We start from the raw sequence: 21,858 nt of genomic DNA, 5'->3' as shown, positions 1-21,858 counted from the left end.
ATATAAATGTATACTGCTTAGCAATCTTCCACATTTGGCAGCCAAATCTAGAATTATTTAATGGAGAACTTTAACTGTACTAACAGGAGTCTAAAAACTGTGTGGGAAAGAGACTTACAGGTAACCTATCAAGTAGATGAATGGACCACCCTTCTGAAAGAGATGCTGCAACCTATGAGAGATGCCAGATCTAAACCTGTCCAATTCAAAATACTCAATAGACTCTACTGAACTCCTGTTAAGTTGTATAGAGCAGGGGTGTGCCTCTTAAATCTGTGTTGGTGATGTAAACTGGAATCAGGTGGCATAACTGATTTGTTTTTCACTTGCCCCAGATTAAACACCTACTGGCAGAGGGTTATGGAAAAGATTTGTGACCGTCTGAGAATAGATATTGCTCTCACACCTGCCCTATGCCTTTTGAATAGCCTTGGAGGCAATGAGAGCATTGGTGGGAAAAGGGCACACTGGTTTAAGGCTGCCCTCACAACTACAACTAAAAGGGTAATTTTGAGACATTGGAGGGGGCAAAATAATCCAACCTACTCTGAATGGTTCTTAGTCTTATCAGAAACTGCCTTTTATGAACGGTTGATCTACAAAATAAATGGGAATCTGGACACTTACACAGAATTGTGGGAACCATTTTCTAACACAGATTAAGGAAGCCTAAACGAAGATAAACCTATTGAATACAAAATCATCTGCAGTGCACCTTGTTCAACTGGCTGGGTAGGATGGGATTGCTCTTCAATCCTTCTTTTTTAAATTTTTTTTTTTAAAATAATTATTATTATCATTATCATTATTATTATTGCTATCATGATTTTTAGAGCTTTATTAGAGTATCAGTATTACTTCTATTTTTATCTTTTATTTATTTATTTATTTTTGTTTATATATCTAGTAAACTGTAAACTGTGTTGTATCAGTTGTCTGACACATCCACAAATCCATGCAGGATGTCTGTCCCAAAAATAGATCTCATATCTACGGGAGCCCTAAGTGGCCAGACATTCATACATTTTCTTCCCGTTTTTCCAAGATAATTCTCAAGATCTTGAGATTATGCAACTGTGTTTTCCCGAGATAATTACATAACTAATTTGAGATCTCAGGATAACAAATAATATTGTATTGAGGGGCAGAAGAATACCAATACATCAATACCGACCACCACATCACATGAGGCGAACAACGTGGTGGCTAGTTGTGTCCACTTTTGACAAACTGAGTGAAAGGAGCAGACTGATGCTCATCATGAGGTCTGAGCCATCAAGTTAATTCAACGAACAGCTTTTGTAATGTTCACATTCTTGCTGTAGCATTCACTCTTTCATTCATTTAAAAAATATTTTGGTGAAAGCATAAAAGAACAAAACAAACAGCTTCTCGACTTTATGGTCCAAGGCATCTGTCAGTCAGCATGACAGGTCACGAGACTGAAATGTCAGGCCTATTACATTTGATTTGTCTCAAGATCTCTACTTATTTATTTAACAATCCCAATAATAATTTTCTTCTAAATATCACTGAACCCAATGAGTGACATCAACAGAATCAGGATGACATCCTTCAGCTGTTGACAACACACACATTCTGTTGTCCAATAATCTAACAATGAAAACACATTGAAAGAGCTACAACCACTTAGCTTGCAAGCATACTACTGAAATGTAGAATTTAATCTTAAAAACACATCTTAAATATTTGTGTAACCCTTTGAAAGCTGAGCAAATTGTTGTTTTTCAAAGATATGGTGAGAAGGCAATAAACAGTTTATCAAGTCATGACATTTGCAAGAAATCACATTAAAACAATAAAATTAAAAAAAAATAAACTAAACAAGAAAATGACCCAAAAAGTAAAATATATTGAGTAAAATATGTATACATTTTTTCTTTAACATAATTGGAAATATTAGAATAATATAATTAATTTATAATTTATAAACTTTATAAATAAAGCTTTCTAGAGATTTTCCAAATTATTTTTTAAAATTTTGCCATTTTAAAAAAAAAACTAATTTTCCAGTTATGTTGTTGTCACATTTTCCTACTTATTTTTGCACTTCGTGGGACAGTTGCTATTGCCGTTCACCCCATGTTTTCAAAAGAAATCAAACCAATTTGCTCATCTGAATGCAGCACAAGAAACCAGGTTCTGAAGGGTTGAGGGCTGTATGTGGGCAATATATGAAGTAAAGATAATGTTCGATGAACACATAAATCATGACTCGTTCACAATTTGCATAACGGCTTTCCGAGGTTGTCTGTGGTGGGATGTGCTGCTGCGTTACTCACTCTGGAGAAGAGTCTGGAGTGAGACTGGACATGTCCTCCTGAGTGGGGACTGTGGAAACAAAGGTCAAAGGTCATCAAGTTAGATTGTTGGGATGTAAACACTCTTTGATCAACACCAGGCTCTCACTGTCTTCATGTGTAAGTTGTAGAAATTTTTCAAAAAGATACTTCTGTCTTGTTTTATTTCAAATTTTTTAATCTGTGTGTGTAAATGTGATGATCTGCTCCCTTCATGGCTGTAAATATGGTAAATGTTCCACTGTCTGTAATGAGATGGATATCTTGGATGCGAGGTGTCCACAGGCTGTTTGTGATGGTGTGGCTGCAGCAGGTGAGCTGCTAAACACTGTCATTAGGAGCACACAGATAATTTGGATTTCTTCCCTCCAGCTACCACAGAGCAGTTTCATGCATAAACACTATGCTGAATTCATTATAACACAGATAAGACCGAGATGATATCATATAGATCAAATCCCCCCCCCCCCCACACCATAGAAAATTATTATTTTATACTACTGAATCGTGTGAATGTAATAATGAGTAATTGCACGGAGTGGAATGATTCAGTAATGTCACCAGAACCTTAAAGCCTTTCAGTAGGCGGACTTCCATGAACCCTGAAACTGCACAAATTGAAATTGCAAATACGAAATACACCTAATGGAAACACGTCAGTTTTGGTTATTGCAAAAAGGTTTTTACGCTCACATATTTTGCAAAACTGCAATGGAATGGCTTTTTTTGCTTTTATAGATCAAATGATGTGTAATACCAGATGGCAGTAATGCCACTTTATAGATGCCAACCACCATAAAGCCCAAACAAGAAGTTCAACAAAGTCACATGACATTCTACAAAACATGGCTCTATATGTGTGGACGGAGGAAGAGATCGAGATCTTCTTAACTTTGATACGAGACAAAGAAATTACAGCGGTATTAGATTGGCTTTATTGATTAGCTGCAATAGAAAAAGACCTGCCAATGTTTTGAATGTCCATTGCCGTGTTCCTTGAAATGTTAACATCAGAGAAGTTGCATAATATCACTCAATGGAAATGCAGTCATATTGCAATTGTGTTTTATCCACATTTCAAAAATACCGCTTAAGTTTTGCACAAATCCATAATGGAAACCTGCCTACTGTCTCTATTAAATCTTTGTATTAAATGGTAAATGGACTGTACTTAACACTAACACTTTTTCTATTCTTTTTGACTGGCACGTGCAGGGGGGGGGGGGGGGGTGCTGGAGCACCTGCCCCTTTTCCTCTCGATGCCCAAAGTGCCCTTTTGTCAAGTATGTGTGTGTGTATGTGGTTGCCCTCGGTCGGTAACATGATCCACGTAAACGTGCCCACACTTCGTCACTCACCGCCCAGACGTGCCCAGACGTGCCCAGTGGAACCCTGTTCCTTGGCGCTGCTAATTATTTAACAGCTGATAGCCCAATGACTCCGGTGAGTAGGATGTGCAGCGATATTTGTTTGTGCACATCTGGTGTATTCTTTCATTGAAAGATGACTGACGAAGTAAAGTGAGCATGAGCAAGTGAGTGTGTGCAACTGAGTCTGCACACACTCACCTCTCATGAATGATAGCCGAGTTAATGACACATGCTGAGTCAGGCTTCTTTTTGTTTCTATATGTTTCTTTTGTCTTTGGCCGAGTGCATTAGAGAGATGTACAATTTTACTGTCAGTTGCAGTGGTTTTCCTGTGTTTGTAGAGGCAATGAGGCATAGGCTATACTGTATGTTATTTCAGTAAAACTATGCAATGTAGCCTACATATACAACAATAACAATAGTAATAATTAGAAGAATTTGAATTGTGATTTTCTCAACCTCTTGTTTAAACATATCAGTACACTATAATATGAGGTGTGGACAGTGATGTATGTTGAGTCCATGTTACATTCTTTATGAATATAGGTTGCTACCATTTAACCAGCTATACTGTCAGGTATGTTTCTCTATGGTGCTTCAAATACGTGCTCCATGTGCCCCGTTTAAACTTTGAGCACCTGCCCCTTCAAAGGTCTCTGCACGGCCCTGCTTTTTGACCACTCAAAGAGCTTTCACACTACATGTCACATTCACACACTAGTGGCCAAGGCTACTGTTTATGGTGCCCCCTGCTACTCGGTAACCATTCACACACACTCACACTCCGATGACGCAGCATCAGGAGCAATTTGGGGTTCAGTATCTTGCCCAAGGATACTTTGACATGTTGCCTGGAGGTGACCCCCTCTACCTCTGAGCAACAGCCACCCCCCAAGATACTGCTAGAGCAGGACCTTGACTGCATTGACAGGCACTGCGGTGTGACGTGTGATACTTTTGAAAGATGAATGGCTTTTTTGTTACTTGTGCCAAAAGCCTCACTGATCAAATCTGTGTAATAAACTTATCATCAAGTGAGGACAACTGAGGCTCGCAGAGTTTATTACGTTTCTCACCAAGTTCATTTCTAGTATTGTCAACTTTATTATTCATCGAGATTACTTTAATGTTCATCGATTCAAGAATACAAGATTTTCTACAACACCCCCCCTACCTTGCATTTTCCTGCGGTGGAAGCGCGGTGAGCCCAGGAAGCTGTTCTTGATGGAGTTGAGGCGTGTCCTCCATGGCATGCCCCCGATGGAGGGGCTGGGTGGCGGTGTCGGGCTGGGTGTGCCAGCCGGGCTGTCCTTGGGAGTATGCACCGGGGTGCCTTTGGGGGTGGGGAGAGGGCTCCCTCTGGGTGAGGGGTGGGGGGTCACCTGCGTGATGGGGACAGATTTGCCGTTGTGGTCAGGGTGGAGGTGGTGGCGGCGGCGGGGCGACATAGGAGGCACGGGGGAGAGGGGGATGGAGAGTTTGGGAGGGACAGTGAGAGGGGGGTGGCGTGTCACCCGCGGGCTGTTGGCGATAGAAGGGGCCAGGGGCTGGGAGGGCGTGGATGGCTCAGAGTGGCTATAGTGGGGTGCTGGGCGGTGTTGGGGAGTGGGTTGGACCTGGTGGTCTGCAGGGGCTTCTCAGACACTTTGGGCTTGGCGGGGAGGGTCTGCGTGCGGGGGTGCATTAGGGGAGACCCCATCTTTGGCTGGTAGGAGTTGGGTGTACGCGGCCCCACCCCGTTAAGACGGACCTCTGGGGAGTGCGTGGGGCTGCAGTTGGGGGACTGACACAAGTCGGGGGACTGGGGCGGGATGAAAAACCGCCGGTTGGGCTGTGATTGGTCATGCACCATTAGACATGACGTCAGAGTCAGCCAATGAGAAAGCCAGGCCACAGCAGGGGGAACAGCACAGCCCATTAAAGGGTCATTCCCATTAAAAATAAAAAACACAGCAGGAAATAAAACAGGAGAGTGGCAGATGGGTTGAGAGGTGGAGCAGGCAGGAAGTGGTGAGAGTGCAAGACAGAAAGAAAACAGAACATGCGATTAGCATAGTGATTAGCCAATCAGGAGGCAGCAGTGGAGCATTCATGACACATTAAAAGAAGGGATGCACCGAGGTCAAGCCTACTGGAAAACTTTGACATAGGTTGGCTCTGCTTTACAGGTTCAAGCTCACCTGTCTGAAGGATTTTTTTTTACTAATAAAACCATAGTCGTTAAAGTAATAAAAAAAGATACATGACATTATGAACCTCTGCCATGTTATGTTTATGTTTACTGTGGTGAGAATTAAGCAAGTCCAGCTGAGTCTTTGCTAGAAGTCAAGCAAGACAAGTCACTGCTCAAGTCAAGCAGGTCACAAGTGAAGTTGTACAAAATTGTAATGATTAGACACATTCATGTAATTTCTTAGTGGGTTTTGTAGAGACTAGGCTTGGGTGGCATGGAATTTTTCATTCCTTCATACCTTCCTGAAATTCCAGTACACAGTTATATGATGCATAAGTGTGCAGCACAGCAGGAGTTTGCATGTTCTCCCCGTGTCTGCGTGGGTTCTCTCTGGGTTCTCTAGCTTCCTCCCACATTCTGAAGACATGCAGGTCAGGTTAACTGGTGACTCTAAATTGCCCGTAGGTGTGACTGTGAGCATGAATGGTTCTGTCTGTCTCTATGTGTCAGCCCTGTGATAGTCTGGCGACCTGTCCAGGGTGTACCCCGTATCTCGTCCAGTGACAGCTGGGATAGGCTACCTATACATCTACCTATTTTCCTTATTAAACAGAGAAATACAACTGTGCACCTTTTGAATTCAACTCTCTCTTGGTCACAAAAGACTGATGAGGCTTGATTGCGTCGTTAACTCATCATAAAACACATTTCATTCAGATTCAACAGAAACAAAATAAAACTCACCAAAACTGCCTTGGTTACTCTTGCTTATAATCTAGCTAATAAGTCCACTGTTCCAACAATCAACAGTTCTGGTTTGGTCAAAATAAATCCTTAATTCACCAAGTTAGATGTAAACAAACATGCCGATATTCCCCACAGTGTCTCTGTCTGCTGGCCACTGGTTGTTTACAGTCCTGTAACTTCTCCCTCCACTGCTAGGTGTCACTGTGTCTTTCAGCTCAGCTGCCTGTTCCACCAGTACAGACCAGAGACTGAGCTCTGTGGTGCATGCTGTACACTACACACAATGAGTTTACCAGACAGAAGAGTGCCTGTATTTGTGACGGTTTTGAGAAACATACGTACCTTCAGGCTTTCTAATTACGCTAGTATACTGTAATACTGTGATACCACCCAAGCCTAGTTGTGACAGATGAAGTTAGATGTTGTGGTGGTTTTGTTGCTGATTTTTTACCTGCAGACTTTACATACCAATGTTTTCTTCTTGCTACCTCCATCTACAACATAACCCTTAAATCCCAGTGTTATTTTAGACTAGCCCCCTCCATGATAGCTGCCTGGTATATGACCTCTGCTGACCTGCCATGTCTTGCAGGGTGTAATATTTGCATGTTTTGCAGTACAAATCACCCAAACATGTTTCAAGACAAAACTTGACTTAAAAAAATGCAAATATTTAATAAATTGTGGTGTTTTATCAGTGTAAGCCAAGCAAGTCCTCAAATTTGCAGCTTAAAGTCATAGAACAGTTACACAGCAGTAATTATCGAAAGTTTCCTGACAATAGTTGAGTACAGAGTACACATAACTGGTGATTAAAAGAATCTAAAGTTTGAAGGTGCCTAAGAAGACTTAAAATAACTTATCAGATTATATTCAGTAGACTAACAGAGAATCATCAGCTCCACATTCATGATATTTCATTTAAAATCTAAATCTTAGTTGCCAGAGTATATTTCTGATTACTGTCCGATCCATCGGTGCATCCCTGATTACCAACAAGTGAACCAGCTCAAAAGCTAACGGATTTAGCTTCACCCTTCACCTCGGAAAGTGGCCAGAGTGCATGCACAGTGCTGATGCACAATACTGTGGAATGAATGAGCAGATCACTGAGAGGACAGGTCAAAACAGTGTGAGGCCGCAGCTCAACTAACTGCAGCAGCAGAGACAGACGCCCTCTTATCAGAGCAGCGTGTGCCAAGTCTGCTCTACTCTACATGAAGTGAGACTCTCAGGTCATTTCGATGGACAGGGCAGGTGTGTGTGTGTAAAAGAGAATGTGTGTTCAAGCCTTAAGAGTTTCAACACCAGAATCACAAACTGTACATTCTTGATTCTTCTTCACACAACAGGCCTCAGGCAAGAACCACTTGAACAAAAAGCTTCCAGCAGGTATTTATTTGCCCCTATTTAGATTTTTCTCTTTGGTATTAACTGTTTTCATAAATAGTTCAGAGTTTTCATACATGTCATATCAAGATATTTTTTTTTATACATACCACACCAAAGTAGACAGACAGAGGATGTGGTCAGGGTACAAGTCAGGATGTTCCAATCTGGTGACAAAACCTGCTTTTTTGAAGGCTTCGGTAGGTGAGTGGATAAGGTGTGCTCCCTAAGGGATTATTGTTTTTAAATTTTAGGGCTGTACCCGACTCAGAATTATGCCGTGATTCCACCAGCACTGTATTAATGACGCTGTTTTGCTCCGTCCTACATGCGGCTCTATATCCCACCAGGAGCGTCTGTGAGCATTTCAGAATCGGCGTGTCCTGCCAGCTGATACTGTAGACTTGCTGAGATTGTGCTTAATTCATAATTTTCCCTTGATTTTGTGATTTAACCATGGCTGAGAAGGCTACATACGAAAAGCTTTCCTTTTCTGTCTGTTTAAATTCTGTTTAACTGCTCGATTTGAAGCAATCTCAGACAACTGAGGGTCTGCAACTAATGACTTGAGTCTCAAATTTCTGATATTTTGCTTTTATTCTGTAAATCTGTTAATATGGGAAGCACTTATAAGATTGAAAAGTGCTATATAAATGAAGATTAGTATCATTATTATTATAAGTATTAATATATCTTGTAAACACTATTCATCAACTGTGTTGTGCGTAAAGAGTATTTCTTTAAATATGATGGTGTAGCATGTACTATTATTTCGTCTGTCATGTGGGGTGAATCTGCAGTGACACATTCTTAAAATCTGTGATCATATTTTTTGAGTCTGACCCCAACGGATCATAACTGAAGCATTGTATTGTAATTTAAGGGCATCAGTTATGCTCACAAACACACGTCATCACGAACAGGTGGAATTCATTCATCAAGGTCAAACTAGTGATTTTTGATAGAGAGTTAAAGAGTGTTTGGAGACTCTTGCAGGCCTGAAACAAACCTGACAGAAGAAGTTTGGGAGAATGTTCTTGCATGAGACCCGACAACTTTTACTCATCACTTTTTAAACTCCATAATTAATCAAATGAAGAGATAAGGAGGGTACAACATGCCTTGCAAGATAAAACACTGACATTGATTAAAAGTGGAAGTTTCTGCGTGCTTTGCAGAGAGTTTTTGATGACAGACAGCCTGCGTCCTTGCTGAGAGTTAACTCAGGAAACACACAGGTTTACTAAAACAGAGAAGTTGCATATGGAAGCAGCAGCAGCTTGATTTGCACCGTTAACCTTTCTGCTTTGTCACTGCAGCTGCAGTTTACAGACTCCGAGAGTCACTGATCCATTCTTCAACTAATCTGCGCTGCATGACAACCTGTTCTTTATGGGCATTAAATCAGCAGATCTCATCTAGAGTTTGGTGTTTGGCCTGGATCCAATGTACACTTTACCTAAAGCTGTGTGACGTACAGTTCAGCCTGACTTAGAGCTGCTCACATCACAGTCAAAAGAGGAGCTTAATGAGAGGATGAAGAGCAGCCAATAGGTCACCTTCTACTTCCTTCAGGACTGTGAGCATCTGTACTTTCACAGTGTAAAATAATCTGGTGTAGAGTGGATTTGAATCTAATGTATCGAGTCACGATCGTGAACCTACCACTAATGTCATCATATCGAATCAAGGGAAAACTAATTTTTCATAACCATATATCAGGCTGTGGGCGGTGTCACTGGTTACATAACATGAATTATAGTCAAGTCAGAGCCTTCATTCAGCCTTTATTACACACGCCAAGCTCCACAGCTAATAAGTGGTCCACATCACTTTTCTTGTGTTGCCTTCAGACACCTTTTACAAGCACCTTTTTCATCCTGCAAAACTCTACAGCCCATTCTATTTGTCAGCCCATACTCCGAATTTCTATCTGAATTCTTTGAGTTTATATCAAGTTTAGTGCTTAAATCGCACAAAGTTATTATCGTAGGGGATTTTAACATTCACGTGGATATTAACAATGATAGACCCAGTGCTGCTTTCTCCACGCTTTTGGATTCAATTGGCTTCAGTCAGTGTGTACATAAACCCACTCACTGCTATAGATCATCCTAGATCTTGTCCTTGCATACAGCATCAATATTGAAGATTTATTAGTCTTTCCTGAGATTCCCGCTCTGTCAGACCATTATCTAATAACTTTCAATTTTTTATTACTCGATTACAAGCTTCTCTGCAAGAGTTACTATACTAGATGTCTGTCTGATGGTGCAGTAGCTAAATTTAAGGAACTGATTCCTCCTGCATTGACCTCATTACCATGTCTCAAGGTTCTGTGCTTGGACCAATCCTTTTTACTTTATATATGCTTCCCCTAGGCAACAGAACTAGAAAACACTATAAATTTCCATTGTTATGCTGATGATACGCAACTTTATCTATCTATGAAACCAGATGAAACTGAAGGAATTGAAGTTATTGTTCTTGGCCCCAAACACCTCAGAAACTCCTTTACTAAGGATGTAATTTCTCTAGATGGCATTACCTTGGCTTCTAGCACAACTGGAAGGAACCTCAGAGTTTTATTTGATCATGATTTATCTTTTGCCTCCCATATAAAACAAACTTCTAGGACTGCTTTCTTTCGTTTGCCTAACATCTCAAAAATGAGACATATCCTGTCTCAAACAGATGCTGAAAAATCAGTTCACGCATTTTTTTACCTCTAGGCTGGATTACTGTAACTCCCTATTATTCAGTTGCCCCAACAAACCTCTTAGGTCTCTCCAACTGATCTAGAATGCTGCTGCACGTATTCTAACGGGAACCAAGAAAAGGGACCATATTTCTCCTGTTTTAGCTTAGTTGCACTGTCTCCCTGTAAAATCCTTTTTTTTTTTTTATTTAAAATCCTCCTTCTTACATACAAAGCTCTAAATGGTCAGGCTCCATCCTATCTGTCACAGCTCATAGTTCCTTACCAACCCTCAAGATCACTGCGGTCTGAAAACTCAGGGTTACTTGTGGTTCCCAAAGTCTCCAAATGTAGGATGGGAGCCAGAGCCTTCAGCTACCATGCTCCTCTCTTATGGAACCATCTTCCAGTTTTGGTCAGGGAGGCAGACACCGTTTTCACTTTTAAGGGTAGACTTAAGACCTTCCTCTTTGATAAAGCTTATAATTAGGGCTGGTTCAGGTTGCCTGGACCAGCCCATAGTTAGGCTGACATAGGTTTAATCTGCCGGGGGACTCTCTATGATACACTGAGCACCTTTTCCTTCTCTTACTCTCTCCATCTGAAAACGCTCATGTCTGTTTACTGCATTACGCTCACTCCGTTGCCTCTCCGGAGCATTCCTGCTCCCTTGTTTCATAGTTTTCCCGGATCCTGGCTGCAATCTTGGTTGTGCTTGATCGTGGTGATAGCTGTGCTGGTGCTGTGACCCTGCCTTTGGTCACGGTTGTGCTGTGGCTGTACTGATACTGTACCCCTGGCTCGCCCTGATCTTGGTCTTGGTTTTGCCATTGCTGTAGTCCTGTCTGAAGCTACGCCTGTGTTGTGGGTCCTGGTTGCGCCGATGCCATAATCGTGCTTGATGCAACCCTCTACTGCCATTATTATAACATGCCTCCACTATTAATATACACATGAGACTCCTATCAACACCCACATTATTATCATAGAGTGCATTTAGTAATTTTACACCTATCATTACTGTAATATGACATGCATCTGTTTCCATTATTGCCGTGCCTCTCTCCCCCTCTCCCCCCTCTCTCTTTCTCTTTCCTTTTTTTCATGATTGTATTTCAATTGTTATTTACGACATCTATTGTGTGTCTGTCCGTCCTGGAAAAGGGATCCCTCATTATCCTCTGCTGCTCTTCCCGAAGGTTTCTTTCTTTTTTTCCTCCCCATTACAGGGGTTCTTTTTCTGGAGTTTTTCCTTAGGTGATGTGAAGGTCTAAAGGCCTTCTAAATAAAATTGAGTATTTAAAATTGGGAATTATTCTAATTATTTAAAAATTCATAAATGTGAAAAAGGCAAGGAGCAACTTGGCAAGAAATGTCCTACAAATTGATTTTGTAGATTTAGAACTTTTTTTTTTTAAAGCGAGGTAAAAATGTCCAGAAAACTAATTTTAAATTATCTTTATTACAAACTGAAAATCATGTTTTAGAATCATTCTTATTTTTAAGCACTTTTAGATCATTTTCTTGTTTGCTTTTGTTTTTATTTTTATTTTTCTTCTTCATTTGTTTTTGTGCTAATTTTAAGGTATGTTATTTGTAGCTTTTTGCTAATTTCTTGTTCATTGTGGGGTACTTTGTTCCTAAATTGCTCATTGCCTTTTTTCCTTTTTTGTTTTTAAAAAATCAACCCTGTCTTCTCAACATCACTTTTTTTTATTTTTTATTTTTGTTACTTTTAGATGCCTGTCACAAGTATTTACACGTTTGTACCACCCCCCCCCCCCCCCCCCCCTTTTTTTTTTTTTCAAAATATGTTTTCAAAATATGGGGAAGAAAACGCAATGAGCAACTTGGTAAAATGTTCCCAAAAATGCAAGAAATTAATAGATTTAAAAAAAAGCTTGGAGAAAATGTCTTGAGAAAAAAAAAAGATAAGATAAGATAAGCTAAGGGAAAACTACACTTATAATTTTCATAGTTACATATTTAAAACTACAGAGTTATAATATTTTTTTTCAAGAACTTACCCCAGGTGATTCCCTTGTTAATTTTTATTTTTTTACTTTCTTTTGTTGTTTATCAGTATTCTCATACCAATATTTTGCATCATTAATGCCCAAAAAGGTTTATAGGGTGGATTTTGTTTTCACTGTGAATTTTAGACTTTTACAGTAGGAGCTGAGCTGGAAATTCCAAGATGAAACAAATATACACAATCTTGCCAAAATGTACGCCATATGCAAGAACACAGCCAAAAGTATCAAAGAATGAAGAATGAAAGTGCAAAAAATGCACCAAAGAGTCCCTGCGGGTTATTTGGGTTTGTTTACAACCTATAGTACCTGTATGTACTGCTTATAGATTCCATATAACAAGAATTATGCTGGTCAAGTACTGTTGTCTATAAAAATATAAATAACACCAGACAGACAAAAATGTGTGCTCACTCTGACATGGCTTCCAGCTATCATGACTTGCTGTGAATCTCAGAGTTTAGACTCTTTAATTATCTCATTCTGGCAGGACTGTATGTCACACAGGCTCATAATGAAGTCGGTGGTGGTGTGTATGAGCCGCTGCTGAGAGGCTGAAGAGAATGGATATCTTGTGTGTGAGCTGAACAACAGTGAGGTGCATTGTGGGAAATCAATGGCCACGTGGGTTGGACAGACACTTACCCTGGGACTGCTGAGAGGACTGGTGGACAGACCGGAGGATGCACCGCTGATCGACCGCGATCTACACAAACACACACAGAGTCAGATCAATGCACAAGAAAAAGAAAGTGAGGGACACAGCGGCTCACACAATGCATGACACACTCTGCTACACAACAACACACAGCATGTACACACATGATCCCAAAACGTCTTTGTGTGGTTGTTTTAGAAGTGAACTCAGAGTAGACTGAAGGTGATTTGATTTCAGGCAGAGAAAAGTGACTCAAACGAGGACAGACGACTGAGGGGAAACTTTTCTAACATCCCTCTGTATTCTCTGTGTTTTTGTCTCAGAGTTCTTTCAACTGATTCAGAGAATCCATCCGCTTAAGTTTTCAGTGTAGAAGAGAAAACATGATGTTATGATTGTTTTTGTCTGTGATGGGACAAATTAAAATTGTCCTCATGCAGCCTTTTGTCTCACAAGCTCAGTTTTCTCACGGCTCACAATTCCTCCAACCCACGTATGCTGAGCCAATCTTTGATTGTTTCCAGTTTCTTTGAAACAGGAGCAACATCAGTTTTCTGCCGCTGCATTCAAACACCTTTCACAGGTATTTAAACCAATGAACCCTGAGCACAATTCCTGTGCTCAAAACCATGGGAAAAAAGGCAACGAGGAGAAAAGGGAAAAAGCTCAGGGAAAAGGTATTTATGTAATTATCATAACTGCAAATCATTTTGTAAACAATGTTTCCAAGTCTTGTTTGCTTTGTGTTTTTTTCTCCTTTTTTTCCTTTTGTTTTCTTAAAAAAAACAAAAAAAAACAAAAAAAAACAACAAATTTTCAGGTAATTCTTTTGTATTAATGTTATGTAATTTCTTGATAATTTTTGGGCCTTGTCTTCTTTCTGTGCTCATTGCCTTCTTTTGTGTTTTGGAAAGAAATCAAGCCAATTTGTGCAGGTTTCCAAAGGGTTAAAATGGAAATTTAAGTTTTTGATTTTGTTTTAACTCATTATGACAAGTGTTGACTGTACGAATCTAATGGCTATGGAATAGTGACTCCATCAGTGTTTAGACTGGTTCCCTATAAGCCTGGCTTTCATGATGCAACTCTGTCTGCCACTGTAATCTTGTACATGAAACATTGCAAAGGAGAATAATGGAGACCCCAGGAAGAGTAGCTACTGTCTAAAAAAGAAACTAATGGGGATCTTAATAAACAAACAAACAAACCGTGGGTCAATATCCTGGGAAATTAAGGTTTACGGCACAAAAAATCACTACAACCGAGAGTACCTGAGAGTATCAGTGAGAGTTCTATGCAGTTATTAGCTGATATAGCGGAGGATGGAACAACCGCAGTATCTGTGGAAAACTAACCAAAAAAAAGAAAGAAAACAGGGTTCTGAATGTTATTTACCATTTCTGCCAATATATCCCCTTAAATCTTACATGCTGAACCTTTACTTGGACTACGATATAGATTTAAAATGGAAAGAGAGTCTTTGACTTCATGTTTTTTCTTCCCATATATTTTTTGATGGATTATGTTGGATTCTTAGAGCAGCTATTATTCATATTTGTAATTCTGCAACATGTTATCACTTAAGTGTCATACATGGCGAAGCCTGAAGACTTAAAGATCACTGAGATAAGCTGTTGTAGCCTCCTCTGCACTGCTCACTCCACGACTTATTCTCCTCCAGTGGAAAAAGACGTTTTCATAAACACTGGCTGGAGGATGTAAAGCACTTTAGAACCCTTCAAAGCAAACTAACACACACAAAAATATAAAGTTTTATTCAAGCTGATGACCCATCCATCCATCCATCCATCCATCCATCCATCCATCCATTCTTAGGATTTCAGGGCATTTTCCGGATTTAAGGATATTTTTAGGTTTTTAGGACATTTCTCGAATTTTAGTATGTTTCTCAAATTTTAGGATTTCTCTAGCATTTTAGGATGGTTCTAAGATTTTAGGACATTAGGGCATTTGTATGATTCTAGGACATTAGGGTCTTAGCTAGGACCTCTGTCAGGGCATGCGGGATCCTCCACTGGCATTTCGTTTTTTATAAACAAGCTCTATTTTGATGCTGTCTTATTTTCAGGGGCTTTGAGAATTGCTGCTGTAGTGGCTTTCTGTACCCACACCTGTGATCATGGAATGATAATGTCACAAACACTTGTGGTTCAAAGAATTAGATTTAAATCTGCCCATTTGGATGCACACCATCACATATGGAGAGCCTCTTGTTAGCGTCCACTGACACTCAAACATGAACAGCAGTCTGGATTTAAGTCAATATCTATAAATAGTTGACGTGTCAGCATTATACAGCACACGCACACAAACACACACAAACACACAGAGCTGCACATACTCTGCAAAATTCATTAGCATAGTTTCTCTTTTCTTCTCTTCATGAGCGTTTCCATTTTTCATTTACATTTCATTAACTTTTCATATCTCCCTCCCTCTCTCTCCCTTGTCTCTCTCTGGATCATTCCTTACACACACATACACACACACGCACGCACACACACGCACACGCACACTTTTACCAAATACCATACAGGCCGCCTGATGTCTTTGAAGACTTTGGGATTTAATTGCCCATAGACAATTCAGCTTTGTTGGAAGTGAAAAATGAAAACAGTAAATCATAATTAAATATTCTTTACCCCCCCCCCCCCCCCCACACACACACACACACACACACACGGATGACATCACTGGCTTTAAATTAGCTTTTGCAGCTGCCACGTTGGCATAAAAAAGTGAAATGAAGTGGTAATGGTGGTAATTTTGTTCCTTAATATCACTGCCATCACTTTGATTGCTTCTTTCTTCTTTTCTTTCCTGTTTCTCTCAATAAGCCATCATGCTGTAAAAATGTATTTTGTGTTTCTTTGAGCGTCTTCACTGTAAAAGCCAAAAATGTAACAAGTGACAAAATGAAAGTCTGTGCTGCATAACCAACTGTCCATAAATTTAATGATGCAGCTGAGGTCTCCTAATTATCTTTATCTTATAGAGAAAATGTTCATCCACAATATTATTTTTTATTTTTTCTAGTTTCTTTATTCAGTTGCCAGTGTGGCGATAATTCTTCTGATTGTACCACTGTTGTGCATTAACCAACTTAATTTAAAAACCTGTGATGGGACGTATGTTATGTTCTCACTTACTCATAACTTAAATATCCAAATAGCTTCCTTGTTTAATCTGTTTAAACTTGGCAAAAATACTGTACAATACAATATATTCAGACCTGGACCTAAAATCATTCTTGTATCTGCTTTGAAAAATCGAACTTTTTAAATTCTTTTTCTATCTTGATTTTTGCTCTATTGTGTCTGCAGTCTGTGTGAATGTTGATGTTCTTAATACAGTTCCAGCACATTCTCAGGTCATCAAATACCACCGCTTTTGCACTGCAGTTGGAGTAAGAGCCGACCCAAATGCACCCGGACAGAACTGTTTGCTGCGTTATGATACCTGTTGCGGCAGCATGATACACGGACGGGCAACATCAGTTGAGAATGCAGCTGGACGGAACCTGTCACGTCCAAATGATAATCTACTGGATGCTATCAGGTTGAAACAACGCCAGTAATGATATAATATAAGGAGCATGATGGTCCCTATTGGGCGGGCAGGAGGGGGGGTGGATGGATCCAACAAGCCCCGGACTTTCATATGGGAGTCTGGTACTCTCTTCCCATCTTAATGTGATGGGTTTTTTGCTTCACCTTTTCATGTTCCTCCTTCCCCTAATTCTAACCATCCGTGCAAGCATCGCCGTTGCCTAACATAAGTGTGTGCAGCGTAATCCCACCAGGTGCTTGTGTTGACATCATGGTAGCCACATGCCAGAACGTCAACAGCAGACACAAAAGGATGCCTAGTGCATAATATGTCAACATCGAAGTCTTCTGTAAAGTGGCAATATGTGATGACTTGGGATGAGAATGTATTGTAACAATAGAACAATAAAATTGATCAGATCTAAAATGTTATGGTGGAGCTTTTGAACTCTAGCAGCAGTGAGGGGCTATTTTTATAATGGGCCCCCCTTTATGGTTTTATACAGTTCTGCAGGAATGAGTCCTAAAACCCAGAAATCTGTTAGCATTTCAGCGCTCCTGGTTCCCTTGTCTCACAGTCAATGGGTTTTTTGAATGGGTTTTTGGTTGGAAGCCTGATATAAGATCTGTGGTTGACTAGAACTCAAGAGACTTTCACACTTTGCTCTATGACATGAAATACGTCAACAAATACCCCACTCTTGAATTTTGAAGATTTTACGTGTCTTAAAAAAGGCGGTTGCTGACAAGTGCCTACATGAAACTACACAATGTCATCATGCTGATTATGGCTTCACAGCCTTGTTGTGGTGGTGACATAGAAGTCATGCAACTGTGGTGTAGTTCAGTTATGGCTAAAGGCCCTGACACACCAAGCCGATGGTCGGCAGTCAGTCAGTGTTGATGAGCATCTGTGTCTCTTGTGTGTCGCACACTGTTTACCCTCGTTGACGCTAGTTGGCTTGTTTCTGCAGCAGTGAAATGGTGAATGAAATCACTCTGAATGGCTGTTTAACTCAGCACACGATAAGAAATGAGGTTGTGTTACAACTGTTATATGAGATAAGGCTGATTTTCTTCTGCCATTATACTCTTTAGCAGAAGTTTTTCCTGATGCTTTGTGTTGGTGTTGATTGGCACACAGTAAATATACTTTGTTCTGTCAACATTCAATTGTGTTCTTAATGTGCTAACTGGCTAACTTGTGTCATGACAGTCTCTCAGTTTCCATTTTGGAAGGAAGAAGACAGATGACTGTCGTCTGCTGGATTTAGAGGGGTATTTCCACATCATGCAGTTCAGTACTAACTAACTAAAATAACTTAGCACTGGCCAACTTCTAATCCCAGTAACAATAGCACTAAGATAGCTTCATTGGCATGTAAATGTCTTTAACTTGCAAGTTAAAGCAATAAGTTTGTGACTCCAAGAAATGTATAGTTCGATTTTATGAAATAAATAATGGATGGATATGCAATGCACGTTATGACTGACATTACCTGTGATGTTTCTCTGGAGCTGCTCCATGTTTGCCTCTGGGGCATGCGCATGCGCAGTTGGAAGAATCGCGGATCGATTACTCTCCCTGCGACCTGACTGTGACCTCAGTGACATCATTTCAGCACTTTTCCATTCGTACTCATAAACATTGATTTGCGCTCACAGTGAAGACTTCATAGTCGTAGAAACGTGAGTTGTATTCATAAGACTTTGCACTCCCAGATTTTACATTCATAGTCATATAAAACAACAATCCAAGCAATCCAAACTTGAGCCCAATTTCACAGACTCACGTATATGACAGCAGAATTTTGTGTAAAACAAGTTTTTTGACATAGAAATTGTTAAAATTACAAATAAGAATGATTAATTATGCATACATCTTTATGGCAGCTATCTTACACTATAGAAAGCAAGCACCAACCTCTCAGTTGAAAGTCTGGTGTTTGTTGGATCTATCCACCACCTCTTCCACCAGCCCTATAGGGACCTTTGTGCCCTATATTACGTTGTTACCGGCAGTGTTTCAAGTAAAAGCAAAAAGTAGCGGTCTTTGACAACTTTAGAATGAGAATAGGCTGCTCAGTCAGGAGGAAATAATGCATTTGTTGGGCAATATTTTCACCAATGGATTAATCCACATTTGGTGATCTAGTGAGTATTTCGGGCAGCAGGACGGTGTGTGTGGGATTGAGTCCAAATAAACTACAGTGTGTGTGTTCATGGTGATGAGGGAACATGTCACCCAGTGTCATGTGGCTCACTGATATGTTTTTAATAGTTTTTGGACAACAATGGAGCTCTACAGCATGGAGGAAAAGGTGATCAGGCTGTGATATACACACAATACTTGTTAATAGATACATTCACTGTTGGTTTTGGTCTTTTCACTGGGTTTTCTGACAACAAGAAAAGTGCAAAATATCACCAGGTAAAATGCAAAACATTTTAAAATCACCTTTTCTTCTTCAAAACAAACCAGCTGATCAGAGCCTCATCACTGTATCTTTATGTATGTGCTAATCTGCCTGTTGTGTGTGTGCTGTTCAGAGTCACACACACTGCATCTACCTCACTAATTTCGAGGAAGAGTCGAATTCAGCAAGCAAACAACGAGGCTCCATTAATGATGAAGAGGAGACTCTCCTCACTGTCAGACACTTCAGAGAAGAGCTTCCATTAACAAGCTACTCATTTACTGCGGCACCCACCAAGTCCACGATCAGGAAGCTGGTGCCAGCTACTCTTTGAAATCTGAAAATTAATTCACAGTTCATAGCTGCTGATGTGTGTTTGAGTGGGAGCGTCGGCAACGAGCTTCATTTTATGGATCTCCCCAATTAGATGATGAGCGAGATAAAGGGGTATTCAGTGGGAGTGAAAGCCTTATTTCCATCTCCTGTTTGTGCTCCATCTGCATTCCTGGCAATTAATTTATGCAAATCTGCATCCAGGCCGTGAATCCATCGACACAAGGTCAGACACACAGGGAGGCTGCTGGAGACGGCACTGATGGTGAAAATTACCCCTCCCCATGCTTCACTGAAATAACAGACTATGCACAAAAAAACAGAAACCCACACACAGATACACACACTGACAATGAGGAGTGGAGATGGGTGGAAGGAAGGAATGAAGGAAGGAGGGGGGGCGAGAGGAGGAAACAGAAAAGTTGACCTAAAAATTCTCTTCGCCCCCGAGGCCTGAGGGAGGAACGTCAAAGAGGAAAGTGTGCTATTTTTCTGATTTCACAAAGAAGGAATACTCTGCTCCTTCTCTCACAGCAATGGCACTGATACAGTCATGGTCTGCTATCAGTGATGTTTTTGACAGTTAACCTTGACTTCTAGCGACATGCTGTTTGAATCTAATCTAATACTGATACTCAACTCACTGTTGGGCAAAAAGGCTTTGTTTTCACTGCCTGGTAAAAGTCACCATACTCTGGATTTTTTCTTAGAAGTGGCAGAAATCCGCGACGAGCTGAACAGCATTGAAGACACTGCTTTACTCAGTGTTTCTACAGGTTTTAATCACCTCTGTTTCTTGTGGACACAAAGACACCTTCAGCAATTAAAGTAATGTGGTAAGAGGTTACAGAGAGGCTTTTTCCGTAATAAAGGAGGTGCAGAATTGGTAACAAAAAATACTACTGAGCATATTGGGCCACTTTATAAAATTTGCCACTTTAATCAAGTCAGGTATGAATCATGTAGTCTGTAAACTGCTAAAAGTAATCTCTTTTTTTGTGAGGACGACACAAATGTTCTCAAAACAAGTCACTGCCAGTGCAGCAATATCATTTCAATCTGTTCAAATAAAATAAATCAAAATATTTCAAGATATTTTTATTCTACTAATGCAGCATTTTTGTCTTATTCTTTCTTATTCAAGATGCTCATTTCAAGGTTTTTTTTTTTTTTTTGTATGACCAGTACCCCCAGGGCCTCAAGCTTAAATTTAAGACTTTTTAAGATCTTTTTGCAACTGCCTTAAATGCATTTTTATGCCAACTTCAAGGCCATCAGTGTCCACTTTTAGCCCTAGAAATAATTATTCACCAAATACTTGACATTCTAAGTGATTTATACAGCTTTGTGAGGTTAGATAGATTAAATGAAAAAAGTACTAATTTGTTGAATTAAGAGTCCCAACCAATGGCCTCACATAATGCCTTTTGGTCACAACAAAAGCTCCTATTTGAACTGAAACTTAGTAAGTAGGTGAAAACACAATAGAAATATCCAACACACAATAACTTTATGAGACAGTAACTTAACTTACTGTCTGACTATATTTTTGTAAATACTGGTGAAAAAACTGTGTATTTGTAGTGTTTAAGAATCCAAAGTCTTTTTAATGGCCTCACATGAAGCTGAAGCTGAGGCTATAAAAAGTACCAAACAGCATAAAGTAGATTAGGATCAGAAATGGCAAAAATCAACTCTAACTGTGAAGTGAGTGTGTTTCAGTGGGTGTCACCAGATGCGAGACTCTGCTCTACGTATGTGCCTTCATATAGCCTATAGTCTATCTACCAAGCACACAATTGTCACATCTGGATTTGAACATCTACCCAGTATCAAATCAGCCCAAATCAAATCTGATATGACTGTAATTTTACATGAAATCCATTAAAAAAATATATTTTTAAAAAATTTATATATTTAATAGTCCAACATTTGAGATATAAACCATCCTTCCTGCTGAGGAGTTTTCATGTTTTACTTTAACTTATTGAAACTATGAACAAAACAGGGTCTTGTTGTCTTGCACAATACATGTATTTATGGTAGGAAAATGGCGACTGCGGCTGATAAACAGCATGCGGTGCGTCCGCTGATCATTTGAACATGATCAGATCATCACGGAGATGAATAAATGCAGTATGAATGCACCA

General features: G+C 40.0%; 1 pseudogene; it reads right to left on the bottom strand.

Annotated features, from left to right (window-relative positions):
• LOC121942092 overlaps positions 1–21,858 on the bottom strand; it is a 223,479-nt pseudogene that overhangs the window by 24,982 nt on the left and 176,639 nt on the right.

This window comes from Plectropomus leopardus, chromosome 1 (assembly GCF_008729295.1).
Source record: "Plectropomus leopardus isolate mb chromosome 1, YSFRI_Pleo_2.0, whole genome shotgun sequence".
Taxonomy (NCBI): Eukaryota; Metazoa; Chordata; class Actinopteri; order Perciformes; family Serranidae; genus Plectropomus; species Plectropomus leopardus.
Note: the sequence above shows the minus strand (reverse complement) of the source record. Positions and strands in the feature narration are given on the sequence as shown.